Source organism: Anastrepha obliqua, chromosome 1 (assembly GCF_027943255.1).
Source record: "Anastrepha obliqua isolate idAnaObli1 chromosome 1, idAnaObli1_1.0, whole genome shotgun sequence".
NCBI lineage: Eukaryota > Metazoa > Arthropoda > Insecta > Diptera > Tephritidae > Anastrepha > Anastrepha obliqua.
The window spans coordinates 164,066,748-164,073,081 of NC_072892.1; positions in this window are offsets into that span (position 1 = coordinate 164,066,748).

The following is a 6,334-nucleotide window of genomic DNA, read 5'->3' on the forward strand; positions in this document are numbered from 1 at the left end:
ATTAACTTGTAAGCCCATAAAACGAAGTTTGTTAGAATCGAATTGGTCAAATAGTTGCTGAGCTTTGGCGGTCACGTTTTGATTAGACAGACTGTACATGCAGTGAGATTGAGGTATGCTTGGGCCTTACTTGCACTTGCATACATTCAGTATTGAGATTTTTTCTCATCCGGTTTAGTAACATTTTAGTGACAATTGGTTAAGAAGAGACTCGAATCGACTGCTTCGAAAATTGGTTCAAACGTACGTAGAAGTTCATTGATCCTCATGAACAATATTGTGAAAAATAATAGGGCCATTTTCGATTATAATTTTTACATTATATTATATTTTTATATATTTTTACTAATACCCATCATACAAAGAAATTTGAGGCCAAGTGTGTATTCTTATTTTCGTACGAATCAAAAATATCGTATCATACATACGAGCATATCAAAATTGTGTGAATTTATAAACAAGATTGCTATCCAATATAACTTCATTTGATTGAGTTCCAAGCCCTTGCAGCAAGTTTTCTATGCATTCTAGTTTTATTATTGTATATTAAAGCTAATAAATAAATAAACAGATCATTAGATATCAATCACATCGCATCTCATAACATCAACAAATATCGCATTATATGACATCACGTCACATCACATCACATCACATCACATCACATCACATCACATCACATCACATCACATCACATCACATCACATCACATCACATCACATCACATCACATCACATCACATCACATCACATCACAACACATCGCATCACATCACATCGCATCACAACACAACACACCACATCACATCACATCACATCACATCACATCACAACACATCACATCACAACACATCGCATCATAATACATCATATTTTTTTTTGTATTTGGTTTTTTTGTATTAACGTATCTTAAAATATAAACAGAATAATGTTTAGAAATTATAACTAGTATAAATAAAGAAAGATACTAACGTGCAATTTTTATTGAACATATATATCAAACGAGGAAAAACTAAGATGCCTCAATATTCATAAATTCATTATGAATGTATAAATATTATATATAAGGTACAGCTGCTACTAGGTGCCCATCTGATTGTAATTTCAGGTCTCGATTAATTCTCCAACTGCTAGGATAGCCGTGTCATCTGCAAAGGTTGCGGTAACGTGTTGCTCGTGCACCGGTAAGTCATGCGTGCACAAGAGGTATAGGAGAGAGCGAAGGATGCTTCCTTGAGGTACCTCCGCGCTTACTTTTTGCAATGAAGAATAGGCGTTGTCAAGTCTGCCACGAATGTATATGCCATCAAGGTAGGAAGAAAGGATTTCGCAATAATTCCTGGGCAAAATCAATTTCAGTTTGTGGAGTAAGCCCGTATGCCAAACTTTGTCAAACGCCTGCGAGACGTCAAGGAACACCGCTGCGCAAAGTTTATTTTCCTCTATCGCATACTCTGTGGTTCTAACAACCCAGTGAATTTGGTCGGATGCTGAGTGATTTTTGCGAAAGCCAAATTGGTGCCTTGGAATAACTCTCTTGTTTTCTATAATCGGCAACATATGAGTCAGTAACAGGCGTTCAAAAAGTTTGGACAGCATTGGTAGCAGAGAAATAGGTCGGTATGAAGAGACATCATTTGGCGATTCTCCGGCTTTCAGAATCATAACTACTTCTGCTGTCTTTCAGTACATAAGAACATATTTCAACAAAAACTACAAATTGATATATTGAGACAGGCAAGTAGCACAATTATTGGGCAATCTCTGAAGAATTTCTGCAGTTATGAGGTCGAAACCAGACGATGTTTTGGCTTTCATTTTGAATATTTCGCTCATTACCTCTACGGTACTAACAGGCTAAATGCTGATATCACTCTCAATTCAATTTGACGCGATGTCAATATCTTCAGATCCATCATTGGCAGAGAAGGTTTTACAAAGATTCTCTGCAAATAAATCATTGGTTTTTGCCCATTGGGTATCGTTTATTTTGATGGTTGCTATGTGTTTTAGCGGACGACTGAATGACTTTACTGCCTTCCATAAGGAGTCGTCTGTGGATTTATTAGATGTGAGGCCATTAAGAAATCGATTGAAATTATCATTGTTGAATGTTGTTGTTGTTTTGTACTTTGATTGAGTTTCAATTTGTCCTCAGGATATCTGGTTTGCTGCCAACGACATCTAAGTTTTCGTTTTTTTATTTATCAGCGTCTTAATATATGATGGGTATTTTTTCTTTTTTGCTGTGACAACTTGCTGGGGCGTACTGTTCCAAGCTGCGTTTTGAATTATTTGCGTGAATTGAAGCACGGCATCATCAAGATCATCAATGGTCAGGATACGGTCGGTGTCTACCACTACAGCTTCTAATTGCAGTTGGAAGTACTCTTATGAGTAGGCAAATTTTTCTCATATGTTTATTTTTTTATGAGATTCAGGAAATGCTAAATTGCACTGTTTTTCTTAACGATGAAGTTCATCTAAGAAATTTAGTGTTTTTTCAAAGCAATCTGGTTGGATTTACTGGTCTATTCCACAATGTACCGGATATATTATTGTAATAGGTATTTTGAAGTATTGGGACTATTGAGTGGCTCCAAATATCGATGATTTTGTAACTAGTATGAGAACTATCGACAACAATGGTTTGACATCTGAGAAAGGCAAACTGTGCTGACACTACTGTGCAATAAGGCTTGGCAAGTCAAAATGAATCGTTTAGCGACAGAGCAACGCTTCGAAATTGTGGAAATTTAGTTTAAAAAAATTAGTTCGCGAAGTGTTGAAGAATACCACGAAATGTCGAATCGTCGTCCTTTCCAACTTGTGGGCCTTCATTCTTCAATTACGTGAAAAATTTTACGTAAGAATCTTGGATCGAATGTGCATGGTCCAATCTTTGGATGGAGGAAAGTCCAGGTCATTCCGGTAACGTTAAATCGACTGTCAAGTGAATGAAAAAAAAGAAGAAAAACTGCAAGAATATTTCATCTTCGTTTTGAGCCTTTTTGCTCATTCAAATATAAAGTAGTTTGAAAGCGAGTGAGCTAGTCGAAGTATCAGTGAAGTGTAATTGAGAAGTAGTCGATTTGAAGTGAAACAGTATATGACATTTGTGAGTTATACACTTTAAAATTTATCAGCACTTGTTATTTGTGAAAATAAGTAGGTTCTGTTTTGACGTAGCTGGCTTCACGCACCAAAAAATGAGGCGTGATTTTGCTCATACAGCGTTATCTTGCTTGAACCGCAAGCGAGAACGCGGAACGATCGACAAAGAGGCACAATCGGCCCCCGCGCTGGGCAACGTTCGACATCTGGCTCTCTCCTACTTGAGTGAGCATATATATGTATGTATAAATACACATATTCGTATTTGCATATGCCTTCTTCCTGTGTGCATGGTAATGAACCATTTCTCTGTTGAGAATAGGACGATGATAGGAAAAATAGGAAATGAGGGGGGGTGTTTCGAGTGTAATGTGTTTTGAAAAAGGCAAATCGATGATGTTGCCTCTTAGTGTTGTTGACTTATTAACGTCTGATGCACATTCGAAATTGAACGTATCTTTCATGAGTTTGATAAATGTTTCGTCATTTTTCACGTTTGTGTAAATGTAACTTGATCAATTCCATTGCGATTCTGTTTACCTCCTTTTCTATATCCATACAAAATATCTATCAGACAAATAAAAGTAAAATTTTCTTTTGAAAAATGCAACCATTCCAACAGTATTTTCTTATGGCGTTGTCACGTTCAACTATCGGCAGTAAACCGATTTTACATACAACCTCTTTTTTTTGTGAAATAAGAAGGCTTTGATTGAAATATTTTTTGTAATATACATAAAGGGAAACATTTTTGTAAATGGATGGTAAAAATTGTAAATCGTAATTTGAAGTGTATAAATTATATATACATATATATAATTGACGCGTGCACCCTTTTTGGGTGTTTGACCGAGCTCCTTTTCCTATTTGTGGTGTGCGTTTTGATGCTGTTCCACAAATGGAGGGACCTACAGTTTTAAGCCGACTCCGAACGGCAGATATTTTTATGAGGAGCTTTTCAATGGCAGAAATACACTCGGAGGTTGGCATTGCCTGCCGAGGGGCGACCGCAATTAGAAAATATTTTTCTTTAATTTTGGTGTTTCACCGAGATTTGAACCTACGTTCTTTCTGTGAATTCCGAATGGTGGTCACGCATCAACCCATTCGGCTACGGCGGCCGCCAGTGAATAAATTAACTGATATTTTTTATCGTCGTTTCGTCTATAGCTGCAGGATTTTGGTTTTCTTAAGGATTTTGACTTTATACTCATTACGTCTCAGACTACAGGATTTTGTTGTCATTTCATCGCAAACAACAGGATTTTGGTTCAACAGCAGGATTGTGGCTTCTCTGGTCAACAGTTGGGCAACTCCACTACCTAAGTTTTGCGCTGCTTTGCTAAGCTATGCATAAAATTTAAGTTTTCTAAAGGGTGGTTAAGTTTCAAGAGCCGGTGTTGATTTTGAATAAAATACAATATTTTTAAAAAATTATTGTCATGTCTCTTTATTATGATAATATTGATATGGCTCAATTACGTATGGAATAAAATATCGGCCGGATGGCCGCCGCCTCGGTGGCACAACTCCATCCGATGGTCAAAATTTTCGATGACGCTGCGGCATAATTGAGGTTCTATGCCGTTAATGTGTCGAATTATCTCATCCTTTAGCACTTCAATTGTTACTGGCTTATCAACGTACACCTTCCTTTTCAAATAACCCCAAAGAAAGAAGTCCAACGGTGTCAAATCACATGATTTTGGCGCCCAATTGACATCGCTATGTGACAACTGGCACCATCCTGTTGAAACCACATATCGTCCACATCCATATCTTCCAATTCGGGCTATAAAAAGTTCGTTATCATCTCACGATAGCGAACACTATTCAGAGTAACGCCTGACCAGCCTCATTTTGAAAAAAATACGGCCCAATGATGTCGCCGGCCCATAAACCGCACCAAACAGTCACTCTTTGTGGGTGCATTGGTTTTTCGGCAATCACTCTTGGATTACCATTCACCCTAATGCGCAAATTCTGCTTATTGACGAATCCACTGAGGTGAAAATGTGCCTCATCGCTGAATCACGAAGTGCGCGATATGCATTTTGATTTGAACGCCCGTTTTTATAATAAGCCTGAATAACTTTAACGCATTGTTCGATTCAGTATTTTTCCATGGTTGAAATTGAGTTAGTCTGAAATTAAAAAGTGTCAAACGAAATATGAAAAAAAGCTTGATCTTTAGGTGTGGTTCACATTCCACATCGGCCCTTAAAATTTAACCACCCTTTATAACAAAAACAAAAAATAAAGTCTAGTGGCACTTCAACAGCTCTTTGATTTAAGTACACCCAAAATATTAACATTTTTTGTACTCGAAAATTAACCAAATTCATCAAAAGGCGATAAAAGTTGACAAAAGTCTTTATTTTCCGGTTCAAAAAAAAAAAAAAACTTGTCACAGCTACAAATTTTATTAAGACACAATTTACAATTTAACTACATTTTCGAGCAGATCTGTATATGTTACGGGCCGCAGTAGTGGACTGTGTTTAATGGGTGCGCTAATATGTTAATTAAACTGTATTTACACAAGTTTTTATTATCTCGCAAACAATCAAATACTTGTTTATGCTTAAAAAATTAGAAACAACAAATCAACAATGGCAGTTACAGTTGACCCTTGCTGACCCGCAATGACCGCACGCCAACGCCAAACAAAGCTAAATTATGCCATGTTGTTGGTGTAGTGCCCCCCACTTTATGGGACAATGTGGACTGAATTGGTTAATGGAGTATAAAGTTTCACCATTTAAATTTTGTACTCTTATTTTCGTTGCTGGCCTGAAGTTTTTTCATTCGGCACTTGTTGTTTTTAAATGAACGCCTTTTTGCTTGTCTGGCCGGCTTTGACGTTGTTAGTTGGCATATTTTTGATAGGAAGCTCTACAGACAAGAATTTGCATTTCGAGGCAGAATGAGTGAAAAGTGCAAAATGAGAAATGAAAAATGATTTTACAAGCAGCAATCGCGTGAGTTAGTTTGCAGGATTTTATGGGCTGCCGCGTACATTTTCATACATTTCTAGGTATTTCTGGTATGTTCGGGTATGTAGGGTGGGTCAAACTGTATACGCCGTAATACGTATGCATTGCTTGCTTGCATGCTGATACACACACACATACATACGTATTAAGGTGGAGCGATGGTATGTGGAAAATAAAAATTTTCAGCATCAATGTAAAGTCAGTACTTCAATACTGCCGTTAGAC